The following is a 12,895-nucleotide window of genomic DNA, read 5'->3' on the forward strand; positions in this document are numbered from 1 at the left end:
CAGGGGCAGTTGTATCTAGTGAAAAAGGGACCCCCGATTCGAGTACGTTGGTTGTTATTGACTAGAAAGGACATTGCATGCGAATTAATTTAATTTTCACAAGCTTCACGGAATTGCATGGTTTTTACGTATTAATACAAAACTTGTGTAAACTCACCAACTATTAAGTTAGTTGACCGTATTTTATATATATGCTAAAGGTACAAGCATTAGAGGATGATACTTGGAGAAGACACTAAACTTAGGTTATTTAAACAAATGGACAAGATGTTTAGTTGTATTTATATTTTATTGCATTTCTTGTTTACAAACTTGTGTATATGATGTTTAAACCAATTAATGATAATATTATCACTTAATAGTGTCACATGTGTTTTGAGCAATCTGTACATCACACTCAAGCGTTTACGCTTTAGCCGGGATGTTACATTTCAACATTTCCACTCCATTGATAGAATTTAAGCATTCCAATGGAATATTCAATACTTACCATAAACCCCTTCACACATATAAGCAATTCGTCCTCCAGCTAAACAATTTATAAACTTGAAACATTGAGGCCAAAATCATAAAACCAAATTAACCAAACTGTAGTCCACCATAAATCAACAAACTTGAAGTGAGCTTGTAGATTCCAAAATCAACTATACAAATAATCGAATGATTAACCCATAAATCAAAGATGAAAACCTAAACAATTGAACCAACACAAATTCAAGCGAAGTGAACATGACAACATAAACGTGCTCGAATCCCAAGCAAGTCGAGCAACCATGATGAGGAACAAGATGTCAATTTCGAGGAATTGTACGCCGCTTGCTTGGATTTTAGTTCACCACGGGCACATAGTAATACAGTTTTGGTGGTTGATTCGCAATTCTCATACACATTCAGTTGATTGTGGAGGCTAATTTAAAGCAATAAAGTGAAGCTATTAATTTTGAATTCCATAAACGAAGAAGGTGCAGGAAGACAAGGAGAAGTTATAGGAAATTAGGGGTGGTTTTTTGGGGCAATTAAGTCATTTGCTATTTTCTCTAATTCAAATTTCGTTAACAAGTTTACGAACCAAACATCTTGCTAATTTCGGACAGAATAAATTCCAATTACAAATCCAATTCATTTGAAACATTCCAATTCCTTCTTAAACTTTCCGTGAACCAAACGCCCCCTAATGCATTTAATGTTCAAATTGAGTATAAATATATTTGCATGAATCCAAAGGGAATGCGCAAAAGAGTGGTGTACCCAAAATTTTTCAAACATAAATTGGTGTTGCGAGTAGTGACAGAGTCAGGAATTATTTTTACGGGTTTAGGATTTTTTGGTGCTCGATTTTTTTCGGCGTTAAAGTTTTTGGGTCCGGATGAGTCAAGTCGATCACTCAGCCAAATAAACAAAATGCAACATCGCTATCATGAAAAAAGTATATCGTCCACGTTCAATAAAATACATTGCTAAAAAGAAATTGATTGGCTATTATTTTATGCCTATATTAATTTATTGTTATATACGTATTATGTTTATTGACGTTAATTGGGTTGGGCTTATTAACCCATTCTATTAACAATTTTGGGCATTTTTCTTTAATGATCTTTATATGAGTTTTATTGTCTCATTTGTAATGTTTGTTAGGGATTTTTTTAGCTCTTTTAAAGCTTTTTAAATTTTTCATAATCAATGGGCTCGAATATTTTTTTTTAAAGATATTTGGTTCGTTCAAGAATGAGTTCGTTCGTTAATTCGTACTTATAGGCTATATATAAAACAACAAAAAAGAAAAAAACACCGGGTTCGGCCGAACCCGGTTGAGAGTATATGGCTCCATCACTGGTTGCGAGCGGCTAAGGCACTAAGCCAGTTCCTATCAAAAATATTTGTTACGAGTCACGCCTTTGCGTATGAAGCGTTGCACTTACCAGTTTACCTTTGTGAGAAAATAAAGTCACTCAAATATTTGCTTATAATGTGTATACTCAATCTTAGATACATAATAAGTTATATAATTATTTGTTATCGACAAAATAGTTAATAATGTGGGAATGTGCACATTGTACTGACACCTCGTTTACCTGACTAGGTGTACATTGCATTATTGTGTTGTGTGTTCCAAAAAAAGTGCCCTGCTTGCGGTGCGCGCATATAATGTATATATGTGTGAACCATCGGGTGGGCAAAAGTAACATTGCACTAATTTTGACGTTATTTTACTAATCTCGTGAAAATTACGTTAAAAGTGATGGAAGGTTAATCATGCATCATGTGGTGGCGTTGATAGCCGAAAGACAAGGGTACATGCACCGATCAGCCAGCGTCCCGATGATTGAGCGCTATGTGCCTTATGTCCAAGGCTTGATGCAAAACTACTATAGAGCCGGGGGTCTCACCGGAAGCAGCCTCTCTATCCCCATGGGGTAGAGGTAAGGCTGTCTACATCTTACCCTCCTCAGACCCTACCATAGCTTTGCTATTGGTGGGATATACTGAGTACGATGATGATGATGTGTTCCACAAAAAGAATGTGAATGAAAGTGATATGATTCGTGTTTGTTAATATGGATATTAATAAACTCATGAATAAAGTGTTTAAGAGAACCTATGAAACCTTAGGTTTTAGAAAAGAATGCTACGTACAAACCCGCATGATATATGCATATGTCTATATGAGTCGTATAGGTCTATTACTATATGACCCGTATAAATAATGTTATGAAAAAATCAAAGCAAAAGCTTTTTTCAGTCTATACGACTTGTATAGGCCTATATGAGTCGTATAGGTCCTGATGTCCCATATAGTTCTTTGTGGCCATGTGTTCGTATAGGCTCTGTACGCCTTGTATGGCTCTTAGTGGATGAATTACACGCCTCGTATATGCAATAATATCTCACTTGTTCAATTATTTTTTTCATATTTTTCGGCTAATATTTCATAAATCTCGTGTTTTTTTTATTTACAAGTTTTAATTAGTTACAAAAATAATACGGAGGAGCTCGGTACTGGCATCGAAAGTTTTAATTAGTTACAAGTTTTAATTAGTTTTAATTATTTACAAGTCATACAACTTAATGACTACAAACTTACCCATTTCGACTTGCCAACCTACTTGTCACATTTAGATACTGTAGGGGTATGGTACTAAACCCGGTTTTACGACCCTAAATTTATTATGTTTGGCTTATTTTATTATATGGACTAATACAATGTTATTGGGCTGAGGGGGTTTTGTGGAGGTAACCCTAACTGGGCTAGGCCCATTAGGGTACCATGATGGTGGCCATGAGGCTCTCTATATAAGGAGGTCTCCACCTCCTTGTTAGAGGGTCATGCTCAATAAGAGCCACCACCCTACTTTTGTGTCTGTAAAACAAGAGATCCTCAGGATTTCTTAGCAGTCACCTCCACACCCCCGAAAAGCCATTGCAGGTCTCAAGCAATCGAAGAAGAAGATCAAGTCGCGGTTCGTTCATCTCGAAATCCGTGGAAACATCGTCATGGATCAGGTCAGATTCATTTCATGCTTCGACATTGGCGCCATCCGTGGGACGGCAACGAACTACCCTTCGATTTTCGTCTCGGCTGTCAGATCTCTCCCAGGAAAAACCCAGATCTGGAAGTTTACAGAAAAAGGCGTCAAGGCTTGTTCTATTAAAGCTCAAAAAGATCCATGGATCTAAAAGAGGCTTCCAGATCTGTGCAAAAAAGAAACTACCTGATTCGGATGATCAAGCCCCCGGATCTGTGATGGTTTTAAATTCTCTCCGCTACGAGCTTCAGATCTATCTAGATCTGATTTACAGATCTAGATCTAGATTACAGACCAAGATTTTAGGTTTAAAATTACAGATTTCTCAAATTGTAGATCCAAAAATTACCAGACTTCCGCCGCCATGCACGCGCGCTCGCGGATTCTCACTCCGCAGCCATGCATGTGCCACCGCGGGAACCACCATGCGGGTTTCGCGCAAAAGACCTCCACCATGTGGGTTTTGCCCAGAAGACTGCCACCACGCATGCTCGCAGGTGGGTCACCATTCCGCCGACATGCGTGAGCGCAACTCTCCGCCATGCACGCGCGCCCGCGAGTCACCACTCCGTCGCCGTGCATGCGCACATAAGGCCAAGCGCCAAACTTAAAGGTTGGGAATCCTCATAAACCCATAAGGCCACGCGCCAAACTTAAAGGTTGGGAATCCTCATAAACCCATAAGGCCAAGCACCAAACTTAAAGGTTGGGAATCCTCATAAACCCATAAGGCCAAGTGCCAAACTTAAAAGGTTGGGAATCCTCATAAACCCATAAGGCCACGCGCCAAACTTAAAGGTTGAGAATCCTCATAAACCCATAAGGCCAAGCGCCAAACTTAAAGGTTGGGAATCCTCATAAACCCATAAGGCCAAGTGCCAAACTTAAAAGGTTGGGAATCCTCATAAACCCATAAGGCCACGCGCCAAACTTAAAGGTTGGGAATCCTCATAAACCCATAAGGCCAAGCGCCAAACTTAAAGGTTGGGAATCCTCATAAACCCATAAGGCCAAGCGCCAAACTTAAAGGTTGGGAATCCTCATAAACCCATTTAGCCACGCGCCAAACTTAAAAGGTTGGGAATCCTCATAAACCCATAAGGCCACGCGCCAAACTTAAAGGTTGGGAATCCTCATAAACCCATAAGGCCAAGCGCCAAACTTAAAGGTTGGGAATCCTCATAAACCCATAAGGCCACGCGCCAAACTTAAAGGTTGGGAATCCTCATAAACCCATAAGGCCACGCGCCAAACTTAAAGGTTGGGAATCCTCAAACCCATAAGGCCATGCGCCAAACTTAAAGGTTGGGAATCCTCATAAACCCATACGGCTTCGCGCCGAATACAAGACCGAACGCGGCTCCGCTCCGCTCAACACGCCGTCATAATTAAACCTATTAAACCAAGCCACGTCACATGCGCGCCACCGCGGGTCAACCATTCCGCCATTCTACATGCGCGCCGCCATGATGCTTGAGCGCAGTCGCATATCACATGCTCATGCACCACTTATGCTCGCGCATCACATATGCTCACGCATATTACATATGCTTACGCATCACATGCTCACGCATATCACATCAGCGCACGCAACATCTGCGCATGGCGCATGACACAAAGTCTACGCGCACGCGCACGCAACATCTGCGCGTGGCGCATGACACAGTCTACGTGCACACGCATACAACATCTGCGTGTGGCGCATGACACAAAGCCAAAGCCTATGCGCAAGCGCATGAAACATCTGCGCATGACACAAAGTCTACGCGCACGCGCATGAAACATCTGCGCGTGGCGCATGACACAAAGCCAAAGCCTATGCGCAAGCGCATCTGCGCGTGACACAAAGCCAAAACCTATGCGTAAGCGGCACAACAAATGAGAATAGTCTAATCCCAAAATCAGGATAAGGACAACTTTATTTAGCAGCAATGAACTAGGGGACTATCGTGGTATACCACCACTACATTATCGCGATGGAAGACATCCGAATCTTAGGGCGGGAGCCTAACAATATCCCAAACGACCACGCGCTAATTTGATATGTTTTTGCAGGTTCGGCTACGAGTCGCACAAGCACATATGACATTATTATTATCTGGCCGACTGCGCCTCCATTATTATTTTGAAAACAAGCTGGGATAGTCATCCTGCGTAGAAGAGGCCCTTGTAGGCCAGTCATTATCGTCATATTATAGCTCGTAAGTCGCCTCGCGCGCAAGCTTCATTATTCTTATAGCTCGTAAGTCGCCTCGCGCGCAAACTATTAAGCATCATTATCGAGATGCGCGCTCTATCTTTTATCAGGCCTCGCGCCACTATCGTAAGTCGACATTGCGCGCAAGCTTCATTATTTTATAGCTCGTAAGTCGCCTCGCGCGCAAGCTTCATTATTTTATAGCTCGTAAGTCGCCTCGCGCGCAAGCTTCATTATTCTTATAGCTCGTAAGCTACCTCGCGCGCAAACTATTAAGCATCATTATCGAGATGCGCGCTCTATCTTTTATCAGGCCTCGCGCCACTATTGTTATGATGCGTGCTATATCTTATTCATGCCAGTGCACCATCATTATCATAAAAATCACAACATGTCACCATCATGGAGAAAACCTCCCAAAACTCAAAGACAATAAAGACAAGGCCGAAGAAAAGGGAAAAGAAAACCGCCTCATTTCCTAACACACCTTATAAAGTCCAGCGCTCCACCTAAACGCTTGCACGCCTAGGAGCAACACTGGACTTGGGGGGCTTGTAGGGGTATGGTACTAAACCCGGTTTTACGACCCTAAATTTATTATGTTTGGCTTATTTTATTATATGGACTAATACAATGTTATTGGGCTGAGGGGGTTTTGTGGAGGTAACCCTAACTGGGCTAGGCCCATTAGGGTACCATGATGGTGGCCATGAGGCTCTCTATATAAGGAGGTCTCCACCTCCTTGTTAGAGGGTCATGCTCAATAAGAGCCACCACCCTATTTTTGTGTCTGTAAAACAAGAGATCCTCAGGATTTCTTAGCAGTCACCTCCACACCCCCGAAAAGCCATTGCAGGTCTCAAGCAATCGAAGAAGAAGATCAAGTCGCGGTTCGTTCATCTCGAAATCCGTGGAAACATCGTCATGGATCAGGTCAGATTCATTTCATGCTTCGACAGATACAAACATAAGTTGTTACTTAGATTACTTGGCTATAAAGCCACACAAATTCATCCCGTTTTTACCCCACTCCCCGGATCCACATCATCATCTCCATTTTCTTCGTTTTGGGGGGGGGGGCGTTGTTATATTTTCTCTATTTCTTTACCAAATCGATTTCTTCTTAAAATCCGGTGGATTTCGTGGAATTCTTCCCGGTTTCCCCACTTACACCCTACATCTCGTCACCTTTCATCTCAACTCCCCCCCTTCAATTCACATTTCCTTGGTCAACTCCTTATGATCTAATTGTGTTTGAGTTACGATTAATATTACAAAACAAGTAGCATACAAGTTGTCTTAGTGTTAATGTCAACAACAAGAAACCACTCCTAACAAGATAACCATAGCTAGAGTGACAGTGACCAGTACAGTCGACGATTACAATTGTGATAGGAAAGAACGAAAATACTTCTCTTTTATTAGATTTTACCACCGAAATTTTCTTTTCTATACGCTAGTACTCGATTCATTTTTTAAATATAATTAAATAAATCTATTTCTTTATTGTTCTACTAAGATGCCACTTTTTTAATTTTAAACAAGTTTATTTACCCGCGCTTCGCGTGTCTTTAAGAGAGCAACCAACGCTGAAACATCAACTCCGCTGCGTTGAAAGGCTAAAGACGACGAAAACTAACTCAAGGATAAAGACGACAAAAACTAAAAGCTTTTTTATAACGACTTAATTCATTAAAACACATATCAAACAACTTTTGTACCATATTTAATATCTTGCCACCAACGGTTCCGAACTGGAAACCGGAAACGGTAGATGATCGTCATCATAGGCTCAGACACATGATCATCATAGTCGCATTCAACCAAACCGATGAAGACCACGACTCATAATCGGCAATCATAATAGCCCACTGTCAACACAAAGCCACCACCACCAAGGGTTTCTAATATAAACCCGGCTACGGTAGATGACCATCCTCGTTCCGATTATCATCGTCAGATACATGATCGTCATAGCTGTAGACAACCAAAACGACAGAAACACGGAGTAACAAATGGCGGTGAACTACATACTACAATAAGCAGCCACAAACATCCACTGCCACCACAAATCCACCGCTACCAAGAGTTTCAAATCAAAACCTGGCAACGATAGACAACGGCTTCCCTACGGGTGGCCTCTCCATCCACCTGACCACCGCCACCGCTTAGGGTTTCGTAACAGAAACCGGCAACGGGAGACGAAGCACGTTCCCCATCCCCGGCCCCCGGGTAACAGCTAACAACAAAACCACCATTAAAAGAACAATAAGAGGCCACCAACACCGCTACCTAGGGTGTCGAAACACGTAAGGTTAAAATGTGTTATGGTTTTTGAAGATCATAATTTCTTTTAGTTAGTAAGTATTATGGTTTTTGAAGTTTAAATTTTACTAAACAATTATTATATATCTTTGTTAGTTTAAAATTTAAGAAAACGTTAATATTAATTTCATGAATCCAAGCATAGTTTATTAGAATTATATACTTTTGTTTTTTTATTAATTTATATTCTTTTAACTATTAACTATTCATCATCATTTTTATCATAAAAATAGTTTAAAATTCCGATTTGTCAGTTAAAAATTTCGATCTTGCCAATCTAGTTATTTGTAAAATTCCTATTGTGTTTTCTATGAACATCTTTTTGTCAATTTAGTTTTTTTTTCTAAATATCCTATAACAGTTTTAATATATTTTTTATTTTACACGTTATATAGCTGTTAATTTTTATCTCATATCCAACAAAATTTCAAAGTCAGCATATCCGTATACATACATACACACTACTATACATGGATAAATAGATCAACATACCAAACAAACAAATCATCATATAATACATAGACTCAAAAATCCCTACACTGTGTGTTTTTTATTAACGACACCTTAGTGATTCTTCACAAAATAAACAATCCCAAATTCTTTACCCGATGAACGTCTCAATATGCCTCAAGGATTTTCTCAATGCATAATCCTTGCTACAAATTTAATCCTTGACTTAGTAACACCACTTTCTGCTTTGATCACAATCTCAAATTCTTTGAACGCCAGGTTTAGCTTCAATTGTTTATAAGAATAGTTAAAGAAAATAACTCACTGGTTAATTATATTCAAAGAAATCTAATTCTAATGTTAATGTCGTAGAGACATGATATGTACTTTTGTCGTATGTGTGAGCTCTTTGGGTCCTACTTCATTACGTGCGTATGCTACTTCTTCAATCATTAAAGTCCAAAGTACAACGACTCCTACTTTCAGTATAATATTTTGAAGATTGAAATATATAGGTAGTAGTTATGGCCCATTTAATAATGAATGGGTCAATTAGGGTTTACTATACCCTAAAACAAAGTTATAAAAAGAACGGAATGTCATGCACATGAACCGTTATTATCATATACACGTTAAACAATAATAGTAATACTAAAACCCAAACAAATTTAATAAGCCTACACACATCTCCACAAATCTTACACATACATACCTACGGTATAACTTCAAAATATACAGTTTCTTGGCTTGTTTGACATACTCCATAGTTCGTATACAATTCCATGAACATTCATACACACCTAATACATGTCACAACATATAAAACAAATAAGAGATTAAATCCACATAATGCCAAATAAACTTTATGTTTTAGTAAACCCAAAATCAATTTACTTATATCAACACATACAAATCAAACATGTAAATTATAGTTGTTCACACACAAAAGTCCCTATGATGTTTAGAATCAACATTGAAATTTTAGCAATTTGTGCACTTCTAGTTTTCCCAAACGACACAAATACCTACACTGTTAAAAAATCATTTAGGCAAAAATAAGTTTTAATATACATAAATATCCTCAAAAATGAAACCTACACATACATTTACCTACGCTCGTAGTTTTTAGGTTATACTATTAAGTAACATAATTACACATTTTTAAGTTTGCCATGCATAATCCTACACATAATCACACAAGAACTAATGCATGAACTAACATAGACCTACACAAAATACATATTACCTACACACTTTATTATGTTAAGTTACATAGTGCTACACAAAATGGGTACTGACCTACACATGAACTCACATAATCCTACACATGTATACACATATAATACATATTACTTTTAGATTTTACACAATGAACTTACATTATCATGCACAGTATATAGATTCTCTATAAAAACCGCACACGTTACAATGTAGAAAACCATATGCAGTGTAGGTAAAACTATACAACCACGTTCAAGAAGAATTAGTTTAAGATATATCATGTAGTGCATATTAAAGTTAATTATAAGAAACAACGTAGGTCTTGCAATATGCTTTATTCTCTACAATTCTATCACTTTTCCTTATTGCTTGAATAACAAAATAATGAACTTACATAGGCCTATACAAAATAAAAATTACCTACACACCTTACTATGTGAACATACACAACCCTACAATCTACCAAAATCCAATCTCTTTATGAAATTTAGTTCAAAGAAGTCGAATTTTTAAATGGATCTATTATATGAACACTCTTATACCCAAATTCAAAGAAACTGGTGTTACAAAAAAAAACCCTAATTTTATCTCCAAATCAATAAATCAGTCAACTAAAATTATGTTCAAATTATGGATGTATGCATCTCAAATATCAAAGAACAAAATGCAGGCTTCACAACCTCTAATTAGGTTTAAAGACCATAATTAAACCATCAAAATTAACCAATTAAGAAATTATTGCAGGTTTCAAGACTCTAACTAAACAATTAAACTAATTAAATCGATCAAACTAACCTTCACAGTAACCCCGACGTCCTTATAGCACCAAACTACAAACCCAAATTAAATTAGGGTTTAATCTTAAAATGAGCTTTTTAAATACAAACGACACACCCTTCAGCAAACATGGAGTCAATTTTGACGAATCAGCGAACCAAAATCTAAATATTTTGTGCTAACATTGTTTGCTTGTGTGATTTACAGAAAGGAAGATGCTATTTTTAGGGATTTTGTTGACAATAATTAGCTTTCTTTATTTACATCTATAGGCAAATTACAAAAGTGTCCTTTTTGTTTAAAAGCATTAATAACCAGCTATAAATATTTACAAAAAAAGCCATAATCAATGTTGGCCATTGATCAATTTAATCAATGATTATAAATTATTTCTCGCACTTCTCACCCTAGTATGACTTCTCCACTAAACAGTCCCATATATATATATATAGGCAAAGTATAGAATGAAAACTCACCTGAGTTGTGAAAACCCGTGAAAACCCTATGTAACATCGTTTTTTTTTTGTTTCATGTAATATATGTTGTTACATTTAATACAAAACATAGAAAAAATAAAAAAATGTTTTGCTATTTTTTTACATTTTTTACTAATTTTTTTATATGTTTTCAGGAGAGAGAAAATATAAATTAACTTATATATTTTTTTATTAACTTTAATTGTGGACCACAAGATTTAATCTTTAATTAAAAACATATGGTTGAGAATGGGTTTCTAGAGTTTTCACAACTCATGTATATATATATATATATATAATTTTATATTAGATTTCGTTTTTAATTACATAAAATTTTTAATAAAAAAGCCACAACATCTAATAAATAACTCCCCATATATATATATATACATATATATATATATATATATATATATATATATAAGGTAAAGATCCTAAAAGAACCATTGGCAAATTGAGAACTTTGAGAACCATTTTAGACCACTAAAAAAACCCTCTAAAAAATCTATTTAAAAAATTATATAACACACAAAACCGGAAATTTTAAAAAGTAAAAAAAACCAAAATTTTTATATTTCATTCCGGTTTCATTAAAAAAAAACCGATTTTTTTTTCTTTTTAATTCGTATTATACCTATACACATATGTATTCTTTCATTTAATCTTTAGTTACGTAATATACACATATGTACATTATCATTTACCTTAAATTATACATATGTGTATAGGAAAAAACATGTGTGTACATATTATACATATATGTATAATAAAAAAACCCGATTTTTTTTTCTTTTTAATTCGTATTATACCTATACACATATGTATACTTTCATTTAATCTCTAGTTATGTAATGTACACATATGTACATTATCATTTACCTTAAATTATACATATGTGTATAGGAAAAAAACATGTGTGTACATATATGTACATATTATACATATATGTATATGTATAATTTAGCTAAACCGAGAATTTTTTTTACGTTTTTTTTAGAAACCAGGATGATAAATAAGAACTTTGGTTTTTTTACTTTTTTTGTTTTGGTGTTTTTTTTTGTTTTATGATTTTTTTTATTTTTGGGTTTTTTTGTGGTCCAAAATGGTTTTCATAGTTCTCAATTCCTAAAAAGTTCTCACATGATCCTGATCCTACACACACACACACATATATATATATATGGGAGATTTCAAATGAGAACCCCTTTGAGTTTTAAGAACTCGAAAGAACTCAGTGTAACGATTTTTTTTTTACACATGCGTAATATTTTTAAGTTACATACACGTAAAAAAATTACAGAATTTTTTACGCAACGAGCCGACTTTTTACACATGTGTAACGGACGTAAAAGTTAGTGTAACCACTTACATCTTTATTCTCTTTCCTACTTTGATTTTTTTGCCATATTTAATCTCAACCATATATTCCAATCCACCTAATAAAATGTGTGGCATAGAATAGAGTTTTTAAGTTCTTACAACTCAATATTGTTCTCAAAAGATTCCTCCCCTGTACACACACACACACACACGAATGGATTCTTTACATTATATGGAGAAGTTGTAAATGAAAGAGAGATAAAATATTATTGTTAATGAGTAAATTTGGAAAAATATTGTATTTGTTCAAAGTGGTTTTGAGTGGATACGAGGGGAAAAGTAATGATAAAGGTATAAAAAAGGTCTTATTTAATTGAAAAAAATAGAAAATATTGTGATCTTTAATGTAATTATAGAGATATAGGGATGAGCGCTTTCATTACCAGCACTGAATCGGTACCAAGTTTTGAGTTTCCAATACCGTTATTTTCATAATTTTGCAAGAAATACCCGTATCGATATTGTATCGGTTGGTAGTTGGTACTGGTACCATCCCGAGCTCATCGCTAAGATAGAGAATTACCTGGTAGCAGTTTAGGCGCCGA

This window comes from Bidens hawaiensis, unplaced genomic scaffold (genome assembly GCF_021521415.1).
Source record: "Bidens hawaiensis isolate Kalapana, Puna unplaced genomic scaffold, B.hawaiensis_p1.1 tig00017050_1, whole genome shotgun sequence".
In the NCBI taxonomy this organism is placed as follows: domain Eukaryota; kingdom Viridiplantae; phylum Streptophyta; class Magnoliopsida; order Asterales; family Asteraceae; genus Bidens; species Bidens hawaiensis.